At 47.5% G+C, this 15,450-nt stretch overlaps 1 protein-coding gene across 11 annotated transcripts in view; it reads right to left on the minus strand.

The window, feature by feature from the left end:
* Positions 1-15,450, minus strand: part of LOC139057669 (DENN domain-containing protein 2D-like) — a 614,144-nt gene that overhangs the window by 534,510 nt on the left and 64,184 nt on the right. The window lies entirely within an intron of this gene.

Consider the following 15,450-nt stretch of genomic DNA (forward strand, 5'->3'; position numbering starts at 1 on the left):
TCAGGTGAAGCTTAGCGCCGACAGCCAGGAGCTCACAACATTTATAACGCCATTCGGCCAGTACTGTTGCAAGAGGATCCCTTTTGGTATAGCCACGGCACCCGAGTATTTCCAGCAGTTAATGTCGAGGCTTCTTGAGCGCTTGCCTGGAGTCGTGAACCTGATTGATGACATTCTAATCTTCGGGAAAGATCGTCAACAGCACAATGAGCGTCTGGCTGCAGTCCTAGCTCGCCTTGAGGAGGAGGGTGTCACCCTTAACGAAAAGAAGTGTGCGTTTCAGGTCAGTTCGGTCAAGTTCCTTGGAGTAGTGATTGGGGCGGACGGGATCTCGCCAGACCTGGACAAGGTGAAGGCTGTCAGAGATCTGCCGCCACCGACCGACGTCAGCGGAGTACGACGATTGCTGGGAATGACCAATCACATCGCACGGTTCATACCTCACTTGTCCGACGTTATGGAGCCCATTCGTTCCCTCCTAAACAAGAACAGCGCCTGGACTTGGGGTCCTAGTCAAGAAAAGGCCTTCTCACGCCTCAAGTTGCTGTTGAGCTCCGACACATGCATGGCAAAATAAGATTCTTCCTACCACACTGTAGTATCTGCAGATGCCAGCTCCTACGGTCTGGGAGCTGTACTGCTACAGGACCAGCCTGGAGGTACTCAACGAGCTGTAGCGTATGCTTCAGGGGCGCTTACTCCGACAGAAGCACGTTATAGTCAAACAGAAAAAGAAGGTATCGCGGTGACTTGGGCCATTTCATGGTACGACCTATTCCTTTACGGCCTAAGCTTCGAGGTAGAGACAGACCACCTTCCTCTGGTCACCCTTCTGGGTAACAAGGATTAAAAACTCATGCCGCCTCGCATACAACGAATGCGAACAAAACTGATGCGATATCAGTACGTGGTGAAATATGTGCCTGGAAAGCACTTAGCTACGGCGGACACTTTGTCACGAGCTGGTTACGTGCCTGTTGACAAGAGAAGCGACATCGACTTCGTCATAGACTTAGGGACATGAGGTACCTTCCACATCAATCTCCTTAAAAAGTATAAGCAGCGGGAGTCATCAGCACTGGCAGAACACCAAGCTGCTGCTGCAGTCAACACCCATGAAGGTGTTGAAAATAGCGACACTCCATTTATTGTACTCAAGCAGAAAGAAACGTACTAGAACATAATGATTACTACAGACTTGCCAGGAGAGCAAGGGATCAAGCAAAGGATAAGATCCGTGCATTTCAAGACATATTCTCGGATGTTCCTGGCAAGACGCACCTCGTTGAATGCCAACTAAGACTGAACACGGAAGCACCAGTGAATGTGCGCCAATATCTGGTACTTCTTGCATTTGAGAAGGCCATCAAAGATGAAATATAGCAAAGGCTGAAAAAAGGCATCAAACCTTCACACTCACCATACCAGTTGCCGGTAGTAGTAGTTAAGAAGAAAGATGGCAGCATGCATCTGTGCAGTGATTTCAGGCAACTAAATCAAGTGCTCATCACGGACAATAGACAGCTTTAGTATAGCATAAGTGGCACCACGCTAGACGCTAAAATATAGCGGGGCGACACTGCCACGCACAGAACACTATAGCATCTTTGTGCATAGCGTGCCTCCGCTATTTTCGGAATTTAGCGGGTGACGCTAAGCGTTGCCAAACATGGCGGCACCCATGGCTCCCGCTTCACCATGAATTCTCGTGATGGTTATACACTCACTCCCTTTGATTGCCAGTAACTACTGAAACGAGCTTAAACTTCCTCTAAACTCACCTTAAACGCTAGTTATGAGCGCATAGCGCATCCAATTTCTGAGATCGTTTGGCAATTCTGGCGTGCGCAGGCCTGACAAGATGCGTCCGCATAAGCAACAACAAAATGCTTGCTAATGGAATGTCTTGGCTTGGATTTGTTTGTCACGAGGCACTAGATGGTGACCTGTCTTTCAAAGTAAATTCCTGCAAAGGTGCTTGCGTTTTGAACGTACATAAAGTGGCAAATGCTATTTTAAAAGGTTCTACTATAAAAAAATGCTGCTTTGGCTATTCTTAACCAAATGGCAAGCCACTCAGCTTAAGAGTTTTACAGATGGCACGGTGAAGTTTTGCGCTTTGCAGCGCTTCGTTGTTTTACACTATACTAAATCTCCATCGAATAGTGTCCTGGAAAGGTTTAGCTAGCGTGCATTTAACGTGCTAACGCAAGCATCTTACGCTATACTAAAACTCTCTAATGGACGAATTCCACGGGTTGACATGATGTTAGCCAAACTAGGAAAGAGTCGCCACCTTTCAAAGTTTGATTTCACAAAAGGCAGGTACCAATGCAACCAGAGAGCAAGCAGATGACTGCCTTCCAGTCAGCATAGGGCCTGTATCAGTTCCAATTTACACCATTCGACATCAAGACCACGCCAGCTGTCCTCACGCGGCTGCTAGGACGGTAGTGCACGACATCCCCAATATTTACCACTACTTTGATGACATGCTAATTACTACAGAAACATGGGAGCAACATGTTCATACTCTCGAATGTTTTTTTTCCCAGTGAAGAATGCTGGCCTGACCATCAAACCTTGGATTCCCTTCTGTGAAGTTTCTAGGACATGTTATAGGCCCTGGTGTTTTATGTACACAGGCAGAGACACTTGAGATAATAGAAGCCGCCACAAAGCTGACCAATAAAAAGGAGGTTTACTCATTTCTTGGCCTTACTGGTTATCACCAAGACTTTGTGCCAAATTATTTCGAAGTGTGATCGCCCCTCACAGAACTCATTTTCAAACGGACACCCAACAAGCTCACATCGAAGACGCCACCATCAGGAAGCCTTCTATAAACTTTGACATTTGCTTTCTGAACAGCCAATTCTCCGGTGCCGAGATTTAAACCAGCCATTTGTACTACATAGAGACGCCTCATCAACAAGCCTGGGAGCTGTCCTACCGCAACATCACGATGGGGTCTTACATGCGGTTGTATACGCAAGCCGGAAGCTACTACCCAGAGAAACCCGCTTCTCCGCCACAGGTCGGGAGAGCCTCGCCCTTGTATGGGCATCCAAAAGTTCCACATGTTCCTCTACGGGAAGTGTTTCGTTTTGCAAACTGACCATAAACCACTTTCGTACATGAATTCTGCTAAGCATGTCAACAACAGAGTGCTCTGCTGGAGTTTGCTAGTAATGGAGTACGAATGAAGTAGAGTATATTGACACATGAACTTGTTTATCTTTTATGGGTGAGTGCTTTTAACGTCTAAGAAATGTTATCACTCAGTGCAGGACGCATCTACATATATCGGAAGTTTCTAGAATGTTATCGATGCTTCTATCCGCTGTCGTTGCCGAACCTTGTGTAATCTGATAGCATGTATGCGCGACACGAATGGTGTAAGCATTGTGGAAGGCATGCGGGTCCCAGCAATTACTCTGGAACATTCAACGACTGATCTATAAAAGCCGACACGCTTGAACCACTGATCAGATTTTCGGCGATCACCGACTGTGTTCGCCATTTTCATTGAGCATTGAGTGTACTGTAGCCTGTTTTTCTGGGCACAGGTTGGCCCAATAAAGTTAGTTTCGCCATTCACAGTTTTCTTGCTGTGTCCTCAACCATCACTACCACGTGACATCTGGTGGAGGTGCTTTGCGTTCATGTACTGGACGCCCACACAAACCCGCGGAAGACAACACCAACATCACCAAGAACCAGCGAGGTAGCCGCAGGCTGCAAGGACTGCCCCCGGAGCACGGACTTTTGCCTGAGACAACCAGGAAGATCGTCACCCAGTCAACCCCCATGGCAGCCCCAGCGTCCCCCACTGTGTTGCAGTATCCCAGGGAGCCTCTCACGTTCTGCGGTTCAACATTCGAGAATTTGGAAACCTGACTTGAGACGTATGAGAGGGTCGCTGCATTTAACAGCTGAAACAGCGACGACAAACTTTGACATGTCTTTTTCGCATTGGAAGACACCGCCAGGAAGCAGTTTGAGAACCGAGAAGCCGCCTTAACGACGTGGGACCTGTTCCAAAGTGGCTTCCTGCAGACATTCACAAGCGTCGTACGCCAAGAACAAGCCCAAGCACTATTAGAAACCCGAGTGCAGCTGCCTAATGAGATCACTACGATTTTTACAAAAGAAATGAGCCGCCTATTCCGTCACTCTGACCCGGAAATGTCCAAGGAGAAGAAAGTCCGCTTAATGACGCATGGTGTAAAGGAGGAACTTTTTGCCAGAATTATACGAAGCCCACCGAAAACATTCGACGAGTTTCTTCACGAGGCCACCAGCATGGAAGCGGCAATTCAACTGCCGCATGAACTCGACAAACTACGCCGAAGTTCAGTCACTGGCAACTGCCGACCTGCGCGAGACCATTCGAGCGGTCGTGCAGGAGGAGCTACAGAAGCCGTTCCCTTCATCACAGCCTCAAGTGGCTTCAATTGCCAACGCCGTCAGTGAGGAGCTCCAACAACTCGGAGTAGCCCCTGAATCGCCACAGCCTCAGTCGCAAGCGATGACATACGCCACTGTAGCCCGCCGTCACGTTCCCCCTCCGTGCCCATGGCAGGGCCCTGTAACGCCACAATTCCGTCGTTCGCTGCCGCCAGCACACCCACCCATTGCCCAGAGCACCTACGCGAGGAAGATGGACATTTGGCGCACCCCCAACCACCGCCCGCTCTGCTACCACTGCAGCGAAGACGACCGTGTGTACCGCCAATGCCCATACCGCAACCTGGGATTGCGAGGTTTCGCCGTCAATGAAGCGCGCCCGAGGGAAGGTGAACGCCCTCGTGACATCGCCGGCTACCTCGCCGCTAATCAGTGGAGGCCTAGACGAGCGTCCCATTCGCCGTCACCAGGCCGCTACCTATTGCCGCAGCGCCGTCCATACACTGGCCCAGACCAGGGCCGGTCTGTGAGCTTATATCCGGAAAACTAAAAGCAGCAACCGATGGAGGTGCGGTTGCTCTTCGCCGAACTGACGAAGATCCTCCGCCGCCTACAAAGACTACGAGGAGACTACCTCGACGACATAAGGACACACCGCCGTCCCGCCGACGTCTGAAAGCAAAGAATACACTTCGACGAAGGCGCCGATACCAAAACCCACACTGAAACCAGTAGCCTAAGCCTCGGTGCCGTCCAAGTCCAGAGGAAAGATGGACTTGAACGGGTGATATCTTATGCTAGCCGGTCGCTGTCAAAAGCGGAAGGCAATTATTCTACGACTGAAAAGGAATGCCTCACCATCATTTAAGCTACAGCAAAATTCCGCCCTTACCTATATGGCAGGCCACTCAAAGTGGTCAGCGACCATCAGGCATTGTGTTGGCTAGCTAACTTAAACGACCCTTCAGGACGGTTGGCGCGGTGGAGCCTTAGATTGCAAGAATATGACGTCTCGGTAATCTGCAAGTACAGACGAAAACACTCTGACGCTGACTGCCTATCACGCGCCTCCGCCACAAGACGAGGAGGAGGACGACGCCTTTTTCGAAATAATAAGTGCCAAAGCCTTCACTAAACAGCAACGAGCAGACCCAGAGCTGAAAGGCCTCGTCGAGTATTTGATGGGAACACCGACGTTGTCCCTAGGGCATTTATATGCAGATTGTCTTCGTTCATGCTACAAAACAACCTGCTCCTGAAGAACTTCTCGCCAGTCCGCGCCAGCTATCTTCTTGTTGTTCCGTCACCGCTGCGTCCAGAAGTACTCCACGCTCATCATGATGATCCAACTGCTGGGTACCTTGGATCTTTCCAGGCGCTGTCGAGGATACAGGAAAGGTATTACTGGCCATGTCTGACTGCTGACGTCGCCCGTTACGTCAAGACATGCTGAGACTGTCAGCTACGCAAGACACCATTGACAAGGCCAGCAGGATTACTACAGCCGATCGAACCTCCTTGCTGACCATATCAGGATGGATTTGTTGAGACCGTTTCCGACATCAACATCCGGAAATAAGTGGATCGTCATGGCGATGGACTATCTCACCCGCTTCCCTGAAACTAAAGCCCTACCGAAAGGCAGCGCAGCCAAAGTGTTGAAATTTTTTGTCGAGAACATCGTGCTGAGACATGGTGCCCCATAAGTCCTCATCACGTGTTGGTCATCACGTGTTGGTCGTATGAGCCGCGAGCCAACAAACCACTTCTGCCGTATACGTCCGCACATTCTAAGCTTGTTAAGTGGGCCATTATCAGTTTGTGCTTCAAGAATGCCCTTAGCAAGTCTTGCTGCCATGTTGTGGACGTAAGCTTAGAAGCGCAACCATTACGGTTGTCCTTGGCTGGATATCCTAGGGTGGTGCTAGTGTCTGTCGCGGAACGCATCTTAAGAGAAGCACGATCCAGTACACAGAAGTCAGTTGCCGATGCCCCTCCTGGCACATACCCTAAAGTTAGTGTCATACCTTACATGCACGGGATATCCCACAACTTGAAAAAGACTGCCCAAAAAGCGAATGTAAGAGTTGCTTTTTCTGCTCCCAACAAGCTCGGCAGGCTTTGCAGGCTGACGGATCCAAATGCCGTCCCTTCCGATAAGTGCAGAAAGCATCACCGAAAAAAGTTTGTCGAGTGTGTACACCGGGTGGTGTACAACCTTCCGCTTTCATGTGGGAAGAAATATATAGGACAAACTGGGCGTTGCCTCAATGATTGGCTCCGTGAGCACAGCAACAATGTTAAGAACGGCTCTGGGGGTTTCTTGGCGATCCACTGTCGCGATCATGGGTGCAAGCCTCTTGAGGATCAATGTACGATTGTTTCCCGTGGCAGTACGCAGCTCATCCGTGAGATATCTGAAGCGCAGATGATCGCGAAATTGGGTGATGCGTGTGTCAGCTTCCCGTCTCTGGCTCTCACAGAAAAAGAATTACGTTACTTGGACGCGGCATCACACGACACGTAACAATGTTACATGAATTCGCACTTCATTTCCTTGTAAGCGCACGCGCGATCTACGTTGCCTGCCATGTATAAAATGACGCAGTGGCACAATAAACTTAGTTGAAAGTTTGCGCTTGGTGTGTCGTCTTCTTTCCCGTCCGTGTCGTTTTTATGTCGCGCAATATCATTTAAGCAATGGATTACCAACTTGCCCGGAATGCTACTCTCACTAATACAACTGTTTTGCCACTAGGGACAGACTGTATGGCCAGAGTGGCGCTAGTCATAACCTGTTTGCTGCGTCTGCTTCCGCATTCTTTTCCAACGCTCGTGCTGCCATTTCGGCAGGCACAATTCGCTTGTACTGGTGGTGAACGAATAAATTCACAAATATAAAAATAAAACAAAATTTGCTTATGTTTCGCATTTGGATAGTGAAACTAGAGGTGGAGGAGCGGTGCAAGAAAGGTAAACAACAAGCATACGTGGCAGCTGCAATGCTAGATGGCATAACTGTCCCTTTCCTAGCCTCCATAATTAGGAGATGGAAAAAATTATTTTTAAAAATTCATAAACTAGCTTTCTTGAATTGATTACAGTTACTGCTGTGCGGTAATGAAAGGCAGAGAATGCGGTGAAAGTATTCACAAGCAATTCCTGTGCCCAATCTATGCAAGCAATTGGTCGAGTTTGTTTCAAGGAAAGGTAAGCATAGCTTCTTTTTAATATTGTTTGATGTCTAGGTGAGTTGAAAGCTTGCAAAAGCAACCCAAATGCTTTAAAACGTGCTACACTACATGCCTTTCATCACGGAACTTTTGAAAAGTGCAAAGTTAGCTTTTCTGTGTGGTACAGCGGCAGCATAATGGTGGTGCGAAAGATATGATAGATAGAAAGATATGTATGCAGTTAGGCTGTATGCATAATTCTCTTTTTGAACTCATGACACATTCACTGGCAACTTGTAAGAGTGCAAATGAGTGCTAATCATTCTGTCGTCAAACGTTACCATGGTTTCCAGTTGCTAAAAAATGCAGAAGCGCACTTTACAATGTTTACAACGAAACTTTTACACAATTTGCTAACTTTACAAACAATGTGACTTAATGTGAAGGATCTGTGTGGTTTGCTACTGGGTGAAAAAAGGCAACAGGAGCGGCTATTTAATGCTATTTTAGAGAGCAGTGGGCTACATGCACCAACATTTTTCAGGTTCAGGCAGTCAACTTTTGGAGCCAGGTGACCAATGAAAGCCTTGTGACATCACTGTCACTGTGTTCGCAAAAATCGTCAACTATGCAAGCAGTTCGTCACAACACAACAGCCATCATTGTAATTACACCGCCGCCCCAGTCAAGCTTACAGTAGCAGACAAACAGGTTATAAAAGCAACACCAATGGCCAATGGTTGAATGAGAGTGGCTGCAACCGGTTCCCACAGAATCCGTGTATCTGTGCAGGTCTGGAGTTCCGATAGGTTGTGGATACCACACAGGTCAAAATGGCGACGTCACCCGTGTACTTCAGTTGGCTACTGGCGTGCCTATCAGCGGCTGCGATACTGACTTTTCTAGGTGGCGCTAGCTACGCACCACATTTATAATTTTCAATTACAAACTGGCACGTTTTTTTAAATCCTCGAACCTAAGCCAACCCTAGAGTTTGAATATGATTATTTGAAAAAAAAAAAGCTATCGGCCGAGATTTTAATAAATATGGTAAAGAAAAAGATAACTAGCTCAATTGACTCAGTTAAATGCTTCTGCACTCGCGACCTATACAGGTGTTGTCCACCAGTGAAGATAACCCATTTGAAGAAGTGGAAGATGCTGGTACCTGTGACAAGGGGCCTATAAAAAATCGACATAGGAAGAAGCATCCGGTATAAAACGCTTTATCAGCGAGGAGGAACGAGGCCTCGAACCAGCACGCCGCACCGCTCTCTTCCTTACACTGGTATGTGCGGATTCTGTTTTCTCCCAGCGACAGCTTGGGAAGGTAGCGTTTTAATTGCGAATTACTGCAATTCTAACGTATTCTGTCTGTGATTTGTGCAATGTCAGATGACTCAAAGTCAACAGGCTTCCACTCCGCTGCACTCGGCTGCAAGAATAGTTTTAGGAAGCAAACGTGAAGTGCATCCTTTGCCGCAGTGACTTTGTGGACACCGCCGCTGCGATAGCAGAGAAGCCTTGCTTTGCATTGCCAGCATAAACAGAAAGAACTTGATGACATCACGTGTATGTTCGGAAGGTTTTGTTCCCAGTGAGCGCTTGTCAACAAACTCGGAACTGGGCACCCATGATCAAATTGTGACATGAAAGAAAGGTGCATTTTTGAGTCGGTCAACTATTGCAAATGGATGAAGTTGACTATTTCTTCGTGCACGCATGTTAAACTTATTCTGTTCAAATGTGTGGTAACATTATCATGCTTGGCAACCAACATTCTGGTGGAAGTTGACCGAGGACATATTATGAAAACAGTATGTGCCGACTAAGAAATGAAGGTGGGTTTTGTTGTATTCTGTGACCAAAGGCTTGCTGCCATGTGCCAACAGGCCCTAGTTCACATGGGCTCTCCCATGCTTCCGAATCTCGCCGGCAAGCTGTCAACGCTGCTCATCGCGCGCTGTATTACTGAAGAAAATAAAGTTGCTGTTGCAAAGAGTAGTTGTTTGTTTTCCAGCTCTCTCGAGTAGGTGAAGTGCCCTTGCTTGCACAGGCCCCATTCGAGACCTAAGAGTGTGCATAATCTTTCAACGCGTCGCATGTGTCTGGTTAAATGTGGCTTATGCACAACCACTATCATCAGTTCATGTTATACATGCTAACAGCCCTTTCAACAGTCATTTTGCGGTTCTTTATTTTGTAAAGCTTGACACCCAAGTGCCAGATAAACAATGCTTAGAAAATCATATCACGAAAATTTAAGGACCACAAAATCTAGCAATGCGTGCTTCCTCGGAGCTTCACAGTTGCATAGATTTGGATGTACGCTGGTGCGACACACCGCATGACATATGGCCTCACCTCTGACTGTTGTCGTCTGAGTGATATCTTAATAGAGTTCGAGGCTAGACATACAATAATAACACATTGCATGTATACGTTACGAATCGACAATGTTCAGACTTGACTCGCCCCCTATTTCGACTGCGGGCAGAGCTGTGGGAGTGCCTCTAGGCCCGTCGCCATTCGATATTACGGCTGCATCAAAGCTAAAAGCTTAGTGACAACACGCTAAGAAGTATCGCAATCCAAACAACTTGTTGACACCTCTTGGGAAAGTGTGAAAACTTGCCACTTGTCGTCAACAGCACTCACCGTGCTCCTTCCAGCATGATCCCACATACCAGCATGGCAACGCACGATAGACGATGTCTACTCAAAAAAGAAGCGGAAATACAAATACCACCAAAGGAACACTGGCCACTGACAAGCCATGCTGTTGACGTCATGGGGAAGTAATTGGCCCACATGTCGGCCGAATGCGGCCACAATAATTTAACAGGCGGTCTTGATGCCAGCCCACTATCGTCAGCAAACAGGCTGGCCCCTTGCAAAAAAGCAAGCCCGGTCCAACCCAGATGGCCGAGATTGAAGAATCTACTTTTTAACTAGCCAAAAGCGTCGGCTGGGGGTGGCAGGCCGCATACAAGTGGATGCATGCGCCTGCTTGCTTAGCTGGCCAGAATGGCGCAGCCAGGCCAGAGAGAGATGTTATTAGAGAAGTGTGATAGTGAGCAGCTGCTTGTGCGCAGGTGCGCAGCTTTGCACAGTGGTGAGAACGACCAGTGTTGATTGATGACGTAATCGACGCAGCAACACGGGAGTTTTTAACTGCCATGGCGAACGAGTGCCAAACCCTGCAGAAAGCGATGTACGCGGGGCGCAACAGTCAGATATTTTTTGGTTTTGGAGACGAGTGTAGTTTGTTTATACATTAGCAGGTCAATCTCACTTCATTAAAACGAGGTTTTAAATACATGGATCTCTATGAGGATTTCAAGGGAATTACCTTTACTTCGTTATACACATTAGTTTGTTATATCCAATTTGTTATAACGAGGTTCGAGTGTACCTATCTATGCAAAGCCTAGCAAACATGGAACCAGAAGCAAGGCCCAACGTTTCAACAAGGATGGTTTTCTTGTAGCCCTATAAGTGAGATCTGAGTGTCCCAAAGCTTTCTCCATGTCAGCCAGATTTCCACCTATGGAAACAGCCTTGGCACAGGGCTCATCATTGTGTACTCACAGGCTGGGTGGCACATGATGGCTGGTGTTTGCATCAGGCACTTGACCTTTGCATCCACACACATGGCGACACCCATGGCTTGAGAGCTGACCAAATCTTCAAAAGAAACTTTTAACTCTCGTAAACTAGAAATGATTATGCAAGCGGTCATTTTCCTTCACATTATATACATGATGAAGACAAATTCCCGCTATTTTTAGTTCAGTTGTCAATTTTAGGAACTTGAGCATAAAACAGCAAACTGTTGGTATTGTTCACCTAGTAAATGACAATAATTCTGCATTTTTAAGGTAATCATTACAAGCCAAATGACAGACTCATATATTCAAATAATTACTCAGTATAGATACTGTCGAACCCACTTATAACAATATTCAAGTGTCACGAAAATTCCATTATTATATCTGATAAATGTTATACAGTAGAAGGATCGACATTTGGGCGAGTTGGTACTGGTTGAAACATCTTGAAGGGGCAGCGCAATAAGACGAAGACAGAAGGCAGGAACACAGCGCTGTCCTGTGTGTTCGTGCCTTCGGTCTTCGTCTTATTGCGCTGCCCCTTTAAGATGTTATACAGTAACTGGTTTGCATGAAAAAAAAAAAGGCAAAATAGGGCGATGGCAGAGCTGTTGTGAGAAAAGCTAACATCTGGCTGCTGATTGTATTGACTCATTTAACTGTTCAACTCTGCTTCCTGTGCGCTCCAATTGTGTGTAACAAGCTGCCACTGTTGGCGTTGAAGAATGGCACTGCTAAAGCTGCAAGCGATATGCAAGCTCTGCGGAGGCATCGCCTTGGTGGCCCCAAAAGGCGCCTTTTAAAAATGTGAGAAGGTTGTAGGGGCATCAGGAGACTCTGTTGTTGTCGATCGATCTTATGTCGCCAAATCTGATGGAATTGATGATTCATGTCGTTTTTTGGTACTGATGTCATCGCTGTCCAGGTCCGGTGCCCATTTTCAACTTCTTGGATCACTGCGCATTTTACTAAGGGGAGGCTGCTTGTACGAAGGATAGCATCAGAACACACAGGGCACAACTCCCTTCTGCGTTGAAGAATGGCACTACTGCAACTGCAAAGAACGGTATGGTGGCTGCTGGCTGATTTGAATTTTCTTTGAAATCAGATTGAATGAAGTGCTTACTGCACACAAGTGAATAATTCGATATAGAATTAAGCTCCCAATCCTTGGATGAAATTACCTTGATCCACTGTTGACGAAGCTTGAGATCAGCAGTGATTTTGTGGAACGAAACACCTGGGTCCCCCTTTTTTGCCTTGATTGTGCACATAGGTATAAAGCAGTACCACATGATGAAAAGTGGTCATCACAAACACCAAGGTCGACAAGTACAGTAAAAGCTCAATTAATTCACAACTTGTTAATTCAAATTTCAGATAATTCGAAGTAGCCACCACAATCCATCCAGCAATGCATTGAAAGCAATATGTAACACATCCCGCTAATTCACACTGAAATCCGCACCATCACCGATAATTCGAACTCCGCGGCATCGTGGACGGGCATGGTGGCTAGTGCGCTGGAGCACTTTGGCGAAGCCGGCATCGCCGCGCAGGTTTGCTTTTTCTATCTGCGGCCCTTTGTTTAGGCCTGACTGAAGAGAGACGCGTTTGCCCATGCAGGTTACTTCTCTCCTGTGAGGTTCCGCACAAAGCTCAAAGGTGATAAAATCGTCATTGTATGCTGTATGTGCGAGCGAAAGCGGGAGAGGGTGAGCCAGCGAACGCAGCTCAACCTCACGTCTGCGAGCGAGGATGGCGGGGCAGATGCGCGCTCTCTCCTGCCGCGCACAAGGCATAAGGGTAAGGCAGAGGGAGGGGACTTTCTTTTCCAGCAGCTATAAGGTCCCTGACCTTAGGCGGCTGCTGCTTATGGCATGGCCATGCAGGCACCATATCTTGACAGCTAGCTGCGACATGGCCAAAAGGCGCGCCTGTGTGATCCTCATCTGCAAAGCGATCTGCGATGTTTGCAAAATGTGCGTAGTGCCGGTAGCTTCGTATGCGATGTGCTTACTACGTTTCGTTCGCGTTGGAGCGAGAGCGTACAAAGGCCAATTCGCTCACTGCTACTGCAGCGATTCCTCACTCCAGCAAGTTTCCACAGTCATCAAGCGAGATGTGTTCATGTTCATCCGTGAGCACATGACACCATAGTTGTTAATTTAGTTAGTAAGCAAATGTTTACAAATTTGTACGGCCGATAAAACTACTATCCTTACTTCATAAAGCTATCTACTAATCTGGTATCGCAATCAATGCTTCGCTTTTTGAGTGAAACTGCGACATTTGTTTCTTTCTCCCTGCCCGTCGGCGCGACGAACGCACGGATGGAGCAAGAGCCATCTCGACGGCGGGTACGTCGGACCGCATTGGCCGCGTCTGGTTACGTTGGCTGCACCAGTGCTTCGAATTATAGACGTTGTTCACGCGAACATGACATAGCATGTGCGCACATGCTCGCACCACGTCGGGCTATATACGCGCCTGAACTGAGCGATTTTTTTCTTCGACTTTCATTAGTTCAAATTTTGTATACCAATTCGAATTTTTGTAGCATCCCTGCGGGATTCCAATTAACGAGCTTTTAGTGTAGATGTTTCTTGTGCATTGCGACCCTGGTAAAAAAAGAGTGTGCATATACAGCCAAGGGGCGAACCACGCTGCTAAACACGTACTCGACCGGTCGAAATGGCCTCAAGCATATTGCCAGCCATCAGTGCCACGGCAGGCAAATCAGGTCAGGGAGAGGGTGACGAGAGGGCTTGAAGGGCCAGCTGCAGCCTTTCTGATGGGTACCTAAAAGATAGAGGCATTGGTGTAAACGTAGTTGTCGAGGATGCTGGGCAAAGTTCCCTAAACCCATTTCTGCTTCGCCTCCACGTCAAGCAAAGCTCCCTCACCAGTGACCGCTTTGTAAACAACGCCGCGCCTCACTCTGAAGCCCTGTACCCAGCTGCCACCTGGCTAGGAGTCCACACTGTTCATGAGTAGGGCAAACTGCTTCACCTTTGTGGCCAGGATTGGCCCGGTAATGGGCAAGTTCTGGGCACGGTCACAGAGAAACTACTCGTAGAGAGCCTCTTCCACCTCCTTATAGGCACGTTGTCAAACGAGTTTTCACCCACTGTCTAACTAGCAGTTTCTTTTGTTGAACTTCTCTGCCAAGCAATTGATTGTCGACACTGTTGGTAGCGGTAGTCCATACTTCACACACTTTTTTAGTCACACACTTTTTTATCCTCTTTGCAGTCCTTCACAATACTGGCCTTCATTTCCGAATCTATAGCAGTGCACTTTCTTTTCACAGGCAACGAAGTGCATTGGCGATGATCAGCGGGCAAATCAGCCATCTTGCATTTTGGCGTCGGGTCAAACGAAGCAGAGATACCACGTGGCCAGGAGCGACTTTCACACAACCAATAAAAACTAGCACAAGCAATTTAGTTCGTTGGCAGAATTGCGCAGATTGAGGGGCAAGCGAGCAATCTGCGAGCAGTGCAGTTGATGCGGTCCATTCGTGTTTCGGAAAATGGTGCGGCATAGAGCTATGGGCGCAACCCATTCATGTTCAGAAGGGTGGAAGGGTGATGGAATAGAGGTACGCGAGGCTGGTGATGCGAAGAAGCCCGGAGAACAAGTTCTATTGTATGAGTGTGTAGCAGCTATTGGAGCGACAGGTAGAGTGCAGCAGCTAGACTTTCTTTTTTTTTCTTTTCAAGGATATCGCATTCCATTACCTTTTGGCACAGATACCCAGCAGCCAGACTGGATTCTTATAACTAATAATGCAGTGTAGGGGCATCGTAGTAAGCAGGTTATTTCACCACATAAAACATACAAAAAACACCAAAGTTGATGGAGCAGCAGCTTCTCATTGTTATGACCCATATATTGCTAAAACCAGTATTATTGTAAGTACTGTACCTGTACTGTACTAGCAACAAAATGCATGTAAGCACAACATTTGGTTTACTATTCTTATTCTACATTTTATCACAGCTGTAGTGACCCTGCAAGCACAGCTTTCAGCTGATTCCTAAAGCCCGCCAAATTCTGTGGGTTCCCAGTTTGCGGTGGACTCTCTTGCGCCCTTTTCTGTTATTTCCGTTGCATGGCTTTCACATCTCCTGTAATACGGCTTGCTCACATGGCTAAGCACCGTCGGTGGTCGATGCAGTTGCAAATAGTGCTAGAGATAGTGCAAGAGAGCAAGGGATGGTTACTCGGGCACACAAGGGAGTAGCCTCTCT

Source organism: Dermacentor albipictus, chromosome 3, assembly GCF_038994185.2.
Source record: "Dermacentor albipictus isolate Rhodes 1998 colony chromosome 3, USDA_Dalb.pri_finalv2, whole genome shotgun sequence".
In the NCBI taxonomy this organism is placed as follows: domain Eukaryota; kingdom Metazoa; phylum Arthropoda; class Arachnida; order Ixodida; family Ixodidae; genus Dermacentor; species Dermacentor albipictus.